The sequence below is a fragment of the Canis lupus genome, chromosome 4 (genome assembly GCF_003254725.2).
Source record: "Canis lupus dingo isolate Sandy chromosome 4, ASM325472v2, whole genome shotgun sequence".
Lineage (NCBI taxonomy): Eukaryota > Metazoa > Chordata > Mammalia > Carnivora > Canidae > Canis > Canis lupus.
Genome location: NC_064246.1, coordinates 29,811,276 through 29,824,669, shown reverse-complemented (window position 1 = coordinate 29,824,669; position 13,394 = coordinate 29,811,276).

The window sequence follows — 13,394 nt, the reverse complement described above, 5'->3', positions numbered from 1 at the left end:
AGAAATAGGAAAAACCACAAGAAATGAAAGCTGCTCATCTATATGTTTCAAGAAATTAAAAAAAAAACCTTTTTAAAAACCGCAATATTGTATTTTTGGCAAACAGATGGCTGAAAATTAAAATGTTCCTAAAATCCAGAGCTGGCAATGCTGGAAGCAAAGGGGCGTTCCCAAATACAGCGTGACTTTGGTTCTTTGTTCTAAAAATATAAATGTCCTGTGTGCTTGGTTTGGGTCAGGGGTTGCGAATGCTTTGCAGGATAGGGTGGGCCAGGTGGTCGCACCCGGGGCTGAGGAGGGCAGGAGGGTGGGCTGGTGGGCGCTGAATCCAGGTGAGGGTGGGAAGGGGACTCTTGGGGAGAAAGCCCGGCTCTGTTCCTGGCCACCCAAAGAACAGGGCTCCCCTCCTTGCACCAAGGTTGTGGGGGCTACTGTGGGGTGTTGCGGGAGGCCCCACGGGATGGCCTGGGATGCAGGGGCCCAGAAGAGTCCCGCTCTTCCCAAGCCACGGCTGCAACTGCCAAGCCAGTCAGAGCAGCCTGAGAGGACTATGGAGCTGCAGAGGAAGAAGCCAGTTGAGGCCACTTCTGAGGACCACCCCCCGCATTCAGTAAAGGGCAGACCCTGTCCCAGGGCAGGACAGGAACCTCGGACCACGATTCCCCTCCGCTGCGCTGGAGGAAGCACCTGGCCTGTGGCCCATCCAGCGGGGCCTGGTCCTGCGGCTCCAGGAGGGCTCTCCCCAGGGCTGGGAGGATCCTGAGGCCCGGCCTCCCTTCCAGTTATGAACCGTGCTCATTCTCTAGCAGGGGGGCAGCCCTGGGACCCCAGCTCTTCCTAGGCTTCCTAGGAGGAAGAGAGGGGGCCCCAGCCTCTCCCTGAGTCCCCTGGCCCACCCATCCCATCCACGACTCCCAATTGCAACCACGCACCCGCCTCCCTCCTGACAGGTGGTTGATCCGGGTGGGGTGGAGGCCGGTCTATAACTATGATGACCTAAGGCCAAGGGGGCTATTCTATTTTCATCCTTGAGCTGAGGGACCCCTAAGACAGCTGCAGAGGGCTGATCTCGGCCAGGGCTGTCCCCCTAATACTTCCAGGCTGGGCCCCGCCCCAGCGGCACTGTGTTCCCTCCACCTCCTCGCACCCAGCTCCGAGGGGCAGCTCTGAACCTCCTTCCAGAAAGCAAGGGAGGGAGGGACGGAGGGAGGGGAAACCTCACCTCCTCAGCTCTTGGACTTCAGCATCAAAACATTCAGAGTCACTGACTTCCGAGCTATTTCGATTTGTGTTCGATCTCCTTTCCATTTCTCTGCCTTCCTTCTGTTTCATGTCCCGTTCCTAACTTTCCGAGCCGCGTGTTGGTTCCAGTGGCTTCTAGATCCAAACTTCCCTCGAGGAGTCATAAAATCTCCACGTGGTTGGTTGTCCTTCAGCTGTGCCACTTGTTTCTAGTTCCAGCCACAGGCAACGACAATCATCTCTGTCGTTTGTGCTTCTCAAGAAGTGCTGTGTTGAGGTTTCCACCGCAGTCCAAAAAGGGGAACTTGGCTTCCCTGGGCCTGCTGGTACAAACCCCCAATCACCGTGTAATCTCTCACCTGTGTTCAAATGTGCTTTTTTAAAAAAAAATTGTCTATAAGATTTTATTTATTTATTTGAGAGAGCAAGCACGCGCGCACGAGTGGGGTGAGCAGCAAAGGGAGACCATCTCAAGCTGACGTCCCCCTCAGCGGGGAACCCAATGTGGGCTCCAAGCTACCGCCACGGAGATCACACCCTGAGCTGAAACTAAGCGTCAGACGCTCCACCGACTGAGCCACCCGGACGTCCCAAATGTGTTTTATGAATATTCTATGTTTGTTTTAATTTAAAAAAAAAACACACTCTTTTTACATAAGTTTTATAAGCTCATATTTTTCTCAGCTCTTACTTTTTCTCTTATAAATAGATTCTGGACAGTATTTTAGTAAATAGTGGTTATTTAAATTATTATATTATCATTTCTAGGAAATACAAGGAGTTAAATTTAATGGATTGACATAATTTGATATTTCTTTTTTTAAAAAAAGAGTTTATTTATTTATTCATGAGAGACACAGAGAGAGAGGCAGAGACACAGGCAGAGGGAGATGCAGGCTCCCCATAGGGAGCCCGATGTGGGACTCGATCCTAGGACCCAGGGATCACGTGCTGAGCCAAAGGCAGATGCTCAACCGCTGAGCCACCCAGGGGTCCCGCTAATTTGCTATTTCTTAAACAACATGCTATCATGTGAGGATAGTTCAGCCACCGGAGACATTAGACATCTCAGAATACTTTCCCTCTGCCGATGCTTGTGTCCCTGTGACAAGAGAACAGTGGAGGTCACATCACGATCTCCATAAACAGTAGTTGATGACAGCATGCCTGGGCTCTGCTGATTGCACAGAGATCATGTGTGCGGAGCAAGGGGCCCAGGGGCTCTCCTGGGGCTCCGGACCCAGCAGAGACACTGCCTTGTTACCAGGGCCCTGCCGGGGGTGAGCTGAGCTCAGCTCCTCGGGGCAACAAAGGTGAGTACAGGCTGGGCTTCTCAGCTCTGCTCTACCTCCAGGTAGAGAGGCATCTGGGCCACTGGGGCCCTCAAGAGTGAAGAGCCTGCCGCAGTGTCACCACCATCTGTATAGTGCACGTGCCAAGGACCTTGGTGGCAGCCTGTGCCAAGCTCTGCAGCCTTGACACTGGGGGTTGGGTGTGAGTTGTCGCGCCCGGCAGCCCAGCTGAGCCAGGATCAAGCATGTCCAGGGCTGGATGTAAATTATGGCCAAAGAGCAAAACCGGAGTCTCTAAGTGATGCCGTGAGCAGTCCTGGGACCTGAGGCTGGGGCAAGGTCCGCCTTGCAGAGTAATAGCCCCGGCAGGGCCTGTCCAGGGCCTAATCCACCGCTGTGGGCATGGAGGGCAGAGCAAGCGTTGGGGAAACCATGCTTAAGATACTCTGGGGTCGGCTGGAAAAACGAATGAACCAGGTTCCAGAACTTCCAGGCTGTGCCGCCTCGGGTACGTTCCGGAACATCACTGAGCCTGCTTCCTCCTCTGTTGTAAGGGAGTGAAGACCCCTTAGGAGGAGGCCCCTCCCTCCAGTGAGTCTAGGGGAGACATTGGTAGACGTCGAAGGCCTGGCTAGTCCCTGGTACCTGGCAGTGGCTCCGGAAAGAGCCGTGGTTGACGGGAGGCTCCTCCGGGGTCATAGCCTGAGCCAGCCTCTGTGGACAAGCAGAGATGGGACAATTAGCCCGCAGAACCCTGACAAAGGGAGGCACGCAGGGCAAATTCTCTGTACCCGTCAGGCTAGCACGCGGGAAAAGCGGGGGAAGCAGGGGAGGATTGCACGGATAGAGCCTGGGGCTCAGAGCAGTAAACGGTGTCCCCTGTTCTCCCGTGGCACCTGGACTAAGTCGCCCTCTGTGAAAGTGGGGCGAAGAACGGAGGGGGCGATGGGTGACATTTGCCTGCAAGTCCCTCCCACGGGCTGCAGTTTTTCGTGCAGCCACCAGAGGACAGGGCCGGCTCACGCTCCCTTCTCTGGGCCCGGGGAGATGATGGGGCTGAGGGCTCCCCCTCTCTCACCTCCCTCTCCTCCCTCTCCTCCCTCCCCTCCTTCCCCTCCTTCCCCTCCCTCCCCTCCCTCCCCTCCCTCACTGTGGATCAAGACTTGATTCAGAGCCCCTGAGAGGTCAGGACGCCCCTCCCAACATTCCATCTCTAGAACCCGGTGGTCAGGTTGAGGCAGATGTTTGTGTATCAGCCCAATCAGATTTCTCAGGGCTTCGGTGCCCCTGTGCCCCCTCTTCTCGCAGGCAGTGCTCCCCATTTCTCCTTTCTTGGATTCCTTTTCTCAAGGGGGGAAGGACTGTGCACATGGGTGCTATCCCATGCAGGGCTTGTGACCAGACCAGCGTCCATCAGCCAGGACCTGTCTTTACGCCCATCTTAAAGGTGCTCCGACCATAAAGGTCGTGGCTCAGTCGTTTGAGCATCAACTCCTGGTTTCAGCTCAGGTCATGATCTCAGGATCCCGGGGTCAAACCCCACATTGGGCTCCAAGCTCAGTGGGGAGTCTGCTCAAGATTCTCTCTCCTTCTGTCCCTCCTCCTCCTCCAAAATCAATCAATCCTACACCAACCCATGGCCCCACCATGGCGTAGCCTCTCAGTCATGGGGTGCTGTAGCTCCCTGTTGAGGATTGACTTGACTGCCTTGACCGCAGAGGGGCGTGTAGGTGGCTGCTGGCTGCCAGTGCACCCCCTATTGTTCCTGAGCAAGGGGGAAGCTCAGAAGTAGCCAGGTGGCATTCCTTTTTCTGGGGTTAGTGGCCGCCCTAGGGAATTGGCCATTTTACACCCACAGAAACACGTGCACACACACACACAAACGCACTTGGACGTGACACACAGCCACACACTCCTGCACCGACACAGGCAGAGACACACACGGACAAACACACGGTTGATATGATACCTGTGTATCGTAACCCTAACGCCCCAGACATGAAAGTCACACGGACCTCACAGTCCTGTCCACAGGACACGTCCTAGGGACAGTGCTGCTGAGTTGCCTGGACAAGGCTTTTTGGTGGAAGCACATGTGGCCAGTGGCCGGTGTCCCAGCAGTGGTCGCCTGCCACAGTTGCAGTCCTAAAGGCCGTCTCCCAAAAGTCCCTCCAGGCCTGGCTCCTGGCCTCGCGCAGCGTGGGATCCGTGGCCCCGTGTGTCCCCTCAGGTCTCAGGCGGGGGCATGGCCACGTGGCTTGGAGGCACAGTCACGGCTCTCGCAGAGGCCAGAGCCCACGCTCAGTTTGCAGGGGCCGAGTCCCCCTGGCTCAGGCCACATAGGAAGCATACATTCAGCTTTTTATATTTCTATTCCTATTCTTATTTTTTTATAGTAACAGCATTCCGCAGAGAACCAAGGGGCGTCGAGTCAAGGTTGTTTGAGGTTAAGTGTTGATTTGAAGCTGGATCTGTGTTTGTGGCTCTCCCTGGGCCAGTGACTCGCAGCCCGGACACCCACCTGCAGGCCCCCCTGGCAGGAGCAGGAGGGAGAGAAGTGGCGACACGCAGCGGCTGGTCCCAGAAGACCCTGGTTAGGAACAACACAGATGCCAGGGAAGCCCCGCTCTACCCCCTTCGACCACCCCCACCCGCAAAAGGCGAGCCTTGGGCCGGTGTGTGGAGACACGACCCCTGACACTTGGTATGCATGGGGCAGATTTCCCCACACCTGTCATCCTGCCAGGGCCTCGACCCGAATTTTCACCACGGGCTACCTCTTCAGCCCAATGGGTAGAGAGTCTTGCCACGGCCACTTTGTAGACGAGAGTCTGAGTCTCCGTGCAGCTTAGGGTTGGGCCAAGGGGCCCCTTCCGTCTGCAGAGCCTGCTCCTGCCACCTGAGTCCTTGTCCCTGTCCCATGCGGCTGCCCTGCCCTTCCTGTGGGTTTTGCACCCAGGCTGGTACCAGGCAGGTGCTTGAGAAATACGGGTGGAAGCTTGAACAATGAAACAGATGAAGTCCATCGGGCCTAGAAGGTTGAGGGGGGCCTTATTTCAGAATGAGAGTGGTGGGAATGGTCAAGCCTTCTGGAAATCCAGTGTCTGCCCCTCACCTGGCTGTTTCATCCAGTTCCTTGACTTGTGAGCACAGCAGAAAAAGAGGCGACCCTTCCTAGGAGATGATCTCCCTCAAGGTAGGCCTTTGGGACATGGCCCTGAAGGCTTGGCCAGAGCAGCCAGGGAGAGCTAACCACACGTCACTGCAGCCACCGGGCTCGGGAGGGTGGTGGCGGCGGCAGGGGGCCTCTGACCCACCCCTGTGCGCATCCCAGGGGGCAGCCAGGTGGGGCCGCTCGTCTCTGTCTTCAACGCTTTCTTTCTCTCTTCCTCTCATGAGGGAAAAGGGGCTTTGCTGAGGTGGACTCAAGATGTAGACCCTGCTGGTGGCCAGAGGGAACCTGTGCCCGGGAGATGCCCTGCTTCGGGCCTCAGAGGCAGGGCCCCTCACCGCGTGCTGGTGCTCCCAGGGATGAGGGAGAGCCAGCCAAGGGGACCAGGAGAGCACAGGGACTGGGCCCCGGGCAGAGGGCGTGGGGAGTCTGTGCCCGGGAGTGTAGGGAGGACAGAGCTTTCTGGAAAGGGGGCCACGGCCCGACGTGCAGCGATGCCGACGGCCCATGATGGGAGGCCTGGGCACTGCCCACTGAAGCATCACCGGGCGGTTGTTGGTGATCTGGGTAGGGGCAGAGTGATTTAAAATAAGCCTCTATCTGATTCTTCTCCTATCTGATGCAACAAGCTCAGTTCTCCTTCCGAAAATGATCCAAGTCCCCCTGCCCTGGCCAGTGCCCACCTCTCTGCCCTCATCCTGGGTTCTCCTCTTCACACGCCACACTCCAGCCACCCTGCTCTCCTTCTGTTTCCTGTTCTAGGACCTTGGCACGCACCATTCTTTTCACCAGGGACGCCCTTCTGCTCCGTCCAAATGGCCACCTGCCTCTGGTCCCACAGGTCCCCGCTGAAATGTCACCTGTTCTGAGGGGACTCCTCTCCAGACTCCCTTCCTAAAGTGGGTCCTCTAGTGTTATTTTCTTCCCCAGGACATTTTAGCTTCTTCCTCAGGGGCCCACACAGCCGTGTCGTACACCTGCCCGCTCGCCCTTCCCACAGCCCCCTTTCCTGAAACCCCAGGCTTCCTTGCACCGGGCTCCTCGCTTTTCCAAGTTGGTTTAACGTCACTTCTTGGAAAGATCTTAACCACCCTGACAAATTGAGCCCAGCCCCAGCTCTTGCTTGTTGACACTGTAGGGGTTTCCTTTCCAGCAGTTACACAGGCTGGAATTCCTATGGGGCAACATGAGCCTGTGTGTCCTCTGTCCTCTCCACTGGATCCCAAGGATGCCCCCTTCTGCTCACAGGTTCTATGTGCCGGGCCTGGCTCACAAGAGGGACACAGGTCATCTTTTAGAAGGAAAAAGTCAATCATCTGTCTCTCTCTCTCTCTGTCTCTCTCTCTCCAGCATGGGCAGCAGATCCCCTCTTGGGAGAATGATAAGGACTCTTCTTTGCCTGCCGGACCAGGACTCCCTGACTAGCTCATATGCCCAGAGAGAATGTGGATTACATGCTTTCAACAGAGATCTTTTTGTCCTTAGCCACAGAGATTTTTCTGTTTCTTCCCTTAGTAAAGGGCTCCTCTCTGTGCTCTTGTACATTGGTAGGTTCCTTACTGGGGGTTTCTATTTCTCTCACACCAGAGAGGACAAGAGATGGCAAAGTTGCATTCGATCAAATATTCCAGGAGAAGCTGATCTCAGAGGAGGAAGGTGTGGAAGATGGGGCGAGGGGAGGTGTCTGGGTTTTATTTATTTATTTATTTATTTATTTATTTATTTATTTATTTGGTGGTGTCTGGGTTTTAAAGGAGGTTCTTGACAACGGCCAGTTTGGAGCTGGGAGTGGGCCCTCCCCCAGATCATGCCAGGTTCTTTTAGAAAGGGAATAGCTGTCAGGAGAGAGAAAGGCTGGCCGCTCTAGCTACTCAATGACTGGACACCCCCCTTCCTTCCTCAGGATGTAGGTGGTGACTTCAAGATCTCCAAGCCAAGGGGCTATGAAGTTCAGTCTTGGTCAACGTGATGGATGCCCTGCCCCAGGCTGGGCCAAGGTAAGCCCGGTGGACCTTTGCTGTCCAGGACCATAGCCACCAGCCACATGTGTCCAATGAGTGCTTGAAATATGGCCCATCCAAACTGAGATGAGCTACAAGTGTAAAATACACACCAGATTTTAAAGATCTAATAAGAAAAGAAAAAAGAATGAAAAATAGGTGATGTATGATGATTATATACTGATTATATGCCAAAATGATAATATTTCGAAAAATTTTTAAGATTTTATTTATTCATGAGAGACACAGAGAGAGAGGCAGAGACACAGGCACAGGGAGAAGCAGGCTCCATGCAGGGAGCCCGACGTGGGACTCGATCCCAGGACTCTGGGGTCACGACCTGAGCTAAAGGCAGACGCACAAGCACTGAGCCACCCAGGTGCCCATAACATTTTGAATGTAACAGGTTAAATAGTATTTAACTTCACATTTTTTTAAAATGTATTTTAATGGGGTTGCTAGACAGTTTTAAATGAGCTTCATGGTTTGTATTTCATTTCTAACAGGGACTGTCTACGGTGTAGGCAGCCGGGGTGGCACTGTGGGCTCAGGGCCCCCCGCGGAGGGTGGGCAGGTGCCAGGAATGGGAGCAGCTCCCCTGGTGTGGTCAGGAAGCCCATGCCTGTGGCCTGGCTGCCCTCCAGGGGGCTGTGAGGGACTTCCTGCCCCATTCTTGAGCCACTTGATGCTGAAAGCTCCAGAGAACTTCCTCTTGTCTCAGACATCCAGGTGTTTTAGAAAATGAAACCTGGACTGTAGCCAATATTTGTCCCAAACGTGGGCCTGAAGGGGACACTGTTCCAACACCCCAGAACCCCAGGGACGAGCATTCCACATGTCTACAAAGAGAGGCTCTGGTCCCTTCGGAAATGTTTTCAGAGTCTAGGCCGAATGGGCCGGGGGCGGGGGCTGGGGGGTGGCTGCAGTGCGCGGCCAGGGAGACGGAGGGGCGCGCCAAAGGCCATCGCACACAGATGACCGGGACACAGCCCGGCCCGGGGCCAGGAAGAGCAAACCCCTCCCGACAGTTCTGCGTAGACGCGCCGTGGGCCGTGGGCCGGGTGGCAGCGCGGGGCTGAGCCGGGAGGGGCCCGATGTGGGGAAGGCTGCAGCCCAACTGCCCTGAGGAATACGGGTCGGGGTGGAATGGGGAATACCCGCGATGGGAAAGGTGCCTTGGGTTCCAGAACAGACACGAGGCTGAATCAACGGGAAACCGGCAGATGGGTCTCTAACTGCCCCCCCCACGGGGCGCCAGCGCAGCCCACCTGCGGCTTTGCTGGGGCGACGGGTGGAGGCAGATCCCTAACCTAGTAGCTGCGGCCCCGGCCGGCCCTGCTGGCTGCCCGTCCACACCGCTGACCCAGCTCGGCCCGGCCTCGCCTCGCAGCCCAGTGCGAACAGCCCCTGGTGCCACCCTGGGGTCTCGGCTCCGGGCTCCAAAGCGGTCTGGAGCGGCCGTCCCAGGGAAGGGACGGCTGGACCCGGAGCAGCCCCTGCCCGTAGTGGCCATCCCCGCTCTGATGGACGCTTGTCCCCGGCAGGCTGCTCGAGGCACTGCAGCCGCACCCGGTGCCCCCGCGCTGTCCTGTCCTCCTTACCCTGCTTCCCTCGGTTGGCCCAGGGCAACCTCACCAGCGCCCAGGAGAAGACTCCGCAGTCGGGGCGCAGGCCGGCAACCGAGCCATGAACATAAGCGAACCCTGAGCATTCCCGCTTCCGGCTGCCGGGTCCCCTGCCAGCCTCCCGGAGAGCGGGGTTTGTGAAATACCAGCCTCGTCTATGCCCTACGCTCACTCATGCTCCGGAGCCCCTGCTTACCAGCCACACGGCGCTCGGGAGAGACCCTTCATCCCAAATGTGAGCCAAAGATCAAGTTTAACGATGTGGTCCCAAATTACACATCATTACACGACAGGAGGCCAAAGGAGGTCTCTCCTTCCCTACCAGAAACCTCTGCTCGTCCACGCCTCTCTCTACAGGTAAGGCTGCCAGATAAGATACAGGGTGACCGGTTACATGGAAACTTCAAATAAACATGAAAAAAATTTTAGTACAAGCATGACCCCAATATTACATGTGACACATTGCTATTTAAAATGTTATTTGTTCCCTGTACATTTTTAGGATTATAAACAGGTCTCGCCGCTCTGGGAAAAGGTATGGGGTTTCCTTGAAAACTTAGAAACAGAACTACCGTAAGATCCAGCCATCCCACTTCTGGGATGAAATTTCCTTTGGAAATGGAAACAGCTTCTCTGAGATGTATCTGCACTTGCCCGGTGATTGCAGCATTATTTACAAGAGTCAAGACATGGAAACCACCTGAGCGTCAATGGATAAATGGACAAAGAAGGTGTGGTTTATGCATACAATGGAATATCATCCAGCCGCAAGGAAAAAGGAAATCCTGCCACTTGCCACAACAGGGCTATAAGGCGTGATATCACCTATATGTGAAATCTAAAAAAAACAAAACAAAACAAATTCATAGACACAGCATAGAGTAGTGACCACCAGGGCCTGGGAGATGGAGGAAATGGGGAGATACTGGTCAAACTGTACAAACTTCCAGTTATAAGACAGATAAGTTCTGGGGATCTGATGTATGGGATGGTGAGCATCTAGTTAATGATGCTGCATTATGTTCTTGAAGATTGCTTAGAGAGTAGATCTTAAATGTTCTCACCACAAAAAAGAAGTGGCAAATATGTGAGGTGACGGAGATGTTAGCTGGAGCTCCGGGGGCAATCATTTCACGATATGGGAGTGTCTCAACACCTAAACTCACACCAATGTCGTATGTTGATTATATTTTGATAAAGGCTAAAAAAAAAAAAAAAAGAAATTGCCTAAAACATGATGTGCTTCTCTGGTGGCTAGAAGGGAAATGCTCAGGGCGGAGCGAAAGGCTGTGTTGATACAGTGTTGTGAATTTTTAAATAGATTGGCATTTTTAGGTGATAGAAAAAGCTTTAGGGCAGCCCGGGTGGCTCAGCAGTTTAGCACCGCTGTCAGCCAGGGCCTGATCCTGGGGACCCGGGATCAAGTCCCACATCAGGCTCCCTGCATGGAGCCTGCTTCTCCCTCTGCCTGCGTCTCTGCCTCTCTCTTTCTCCTCTCTGTATATTCTCATGAATGAATAAATAAAATCTTTTAAAAAATAAAAAAAATAAAAAAAAAAGCTTTATTTACTATGCAATTCTTCTTTTAATCAAATGACATTTGTTGGTGAGGCACTAATGTAGTGCGTGTGTGGGTGAGCACGCGTGTGTAATGTCTCCGGGGACAGCTTGAATTCTCCTTCAGCCGTTGGGCTGCCCGCCCCACAGATTTCTGAGATTAGACCTTAAACTATAGTTAACTAGCAAATTAGCTTCTCTATCTCTTGGTAACCCGCCGAATAAGCAGGCTGCTCCAACTGTGGGCATATTATAGCCGAGGGTTTAACACAGATAAAAGGAGGGGCACCTGGGTGGCTCAGTGGTTGAGCGTCTGCCTTCGGCTCAGGTCGTGACCCCGAGGTCCTGGGATCGAGTCCCACGTCGGGCTCCCTGCAAGGAGCCTGCTTCTCCCTCTGCCTGTGTCTCTGCCTCTCTCCCTCTCTCTCTGTGTGTTAGCAAAGACACAACCAGAGGGAGAAGCAGGCTCCCCGCAAGGACCCCAGTGCAGGACTCGATCCTGGATCGATCAGGACCTGAGGTGAAGGCAGATGCTCAACCACTGAGCCATCCAGGCGTCCCTAAATATAAATTTTAAAACTGCCTGCAGTTTTTCTGTAAGTTCGATATGGCTACAGAATAATAATTTAAAAAAGAAAATCAAGGCTCAAAGACTTAAATAACCTGACCAAGGCCACGTGGATAACAGGTGGCTGCTCCAAATTGCAGCTTGGGGGTATCCGAACCCCAGATCTCCATCCTCACCCACGTGGCCCTGGAAGTCCCAGCTGCCTCCCCTGAGGCCCTGCAAGTCCACCCAAGAGGACCCCTCCTCCTGTTCCTTCACCTGCAGAACAGTCCTCCCTCACCCAAGCCATGTTGAGGGCCTCTTGATGGAACTGGTCCCCCACCAGCCCCAGCTCCCCCTCCCGCCTGGCCAGCACCCACCCTGAGGTGGTGGCAGGCAGCAGCAAGGCTCCAAATGGACCCTGGCCGGCTCCCTGCTCCTAGGGGTGGGGTTCTCTTAGCTGAACCCCCACGCTCCAAAAAGTTCTCTCAGTCTCCCCGAGGATCTCAAGATTTTTCAGACCACTCACAGGTCAACATGGTGGTTTTTCCTGCCTTAGTTCCCTGTTGTTACCATCCCTACGGAGAGAGTCCCCCCTAGTCAGGGGGCTTGAGCAGGGACTCTCATCAGTCAGGGCTTTATGTGCTTCTCCATCATTTAAAGGAGTCAGCCCTGCAGGTTAAAGACCTCACCCATAGCCCAGATGAGAAACTGCTGCTGTCCTGTGACCTTCCAGGTGTGGCCCTGCCTCCTCTGGCTCAGCCAGAGCAAAGGGGGGCGTGCAAAGGGTTCACCTGAGACTCTGAACCATGTGCCCATCAACGTAGCTGTGGGCTCCGGAAGCGGGGGCCGGGAGGCCGGGGAGGGCAGTAGGCAGCTCAGTGGTGAGATAAGCCCCGTGACCCACGGCTCGTCCTAGCTCCACCTGGCCACCCTCGGCCTAATCCATGGCTTCTGCATGGCCTGGAAGCAAAGGGCACCCCTTCCCAGAGCTGAAGAGGCTCTGGAGCTGGAACAGCCCCAGGAAGGGGTCACATGGAGACCTCCCTGTAAGGTGTTGATCTGTCCCTTTGCTCTCCCGGGAAGAGGGTGCAGCCCCGCTATATTCACTCCTGCAGGTGGGCATGTGGGGGCAGGTGGCGGTGGTCCCGTGCAGGAGTCAGCAGCCGGGCCCAGGCCGAGGCCGTGTGCATCCGCCGGTGCCTGGGCATGTGCAGTCACCCTTCACGGCCGGGGAAGCTGGCAGGGGGAGCGAGCCCCCCCTCCCTGCCGTGAGGTGTCTCCCTGCTTACGGGCCTGGCATTGCTTTCTAGCAATGAAACGCCAGGACACCTGCACCCCAATGTTTCTAGCAGCAATGTCCACAATAGCCAAACTGTGGAAGGAGCCTCGGTGTCCATCGAAAGATGATGGATAGAGAAGCTGTGGTGTATGTATACAGTGGAATATTCCTCAGCCATTAGAAACGACAAATACCCACCATTTGCATCCACGTGGATGGACCTGGAGGGTATGATGCTGAGTGAAATAAGTCAATCGGAGAAGGACAAACATTATATGGTCTCATTCATTTGGGAAATATAATAATATAATATAATATAATATAATATAATATAATATAATAATATAATATAATATAATAAATTGTGAAAGGGAATAAAGGGGAAAGGAGAAAAAATGTGTGGGAAATATCAGAAAGGGAGACAGAACATGAGAGACTCCTAACTCTGGGAAACAAGCAAGGGGGAGCAGAAGGGGAGGTGGGCAGGGGGGTGGGGATGACTGGGTGATGGGCACTGAGGGGGGCACTCGATGGGATGAGCACTGGGTGTTATGATATATGTTGGCAAATTGAACATCAATAAAAAATAAATTTATAAAAACAAAAAAGAGCCCTAAGTGCCCCTCCAGCCTGAGTGCCCTGTGAGGGAATGTCGCTGTGTAAATAAGACAGCTGCT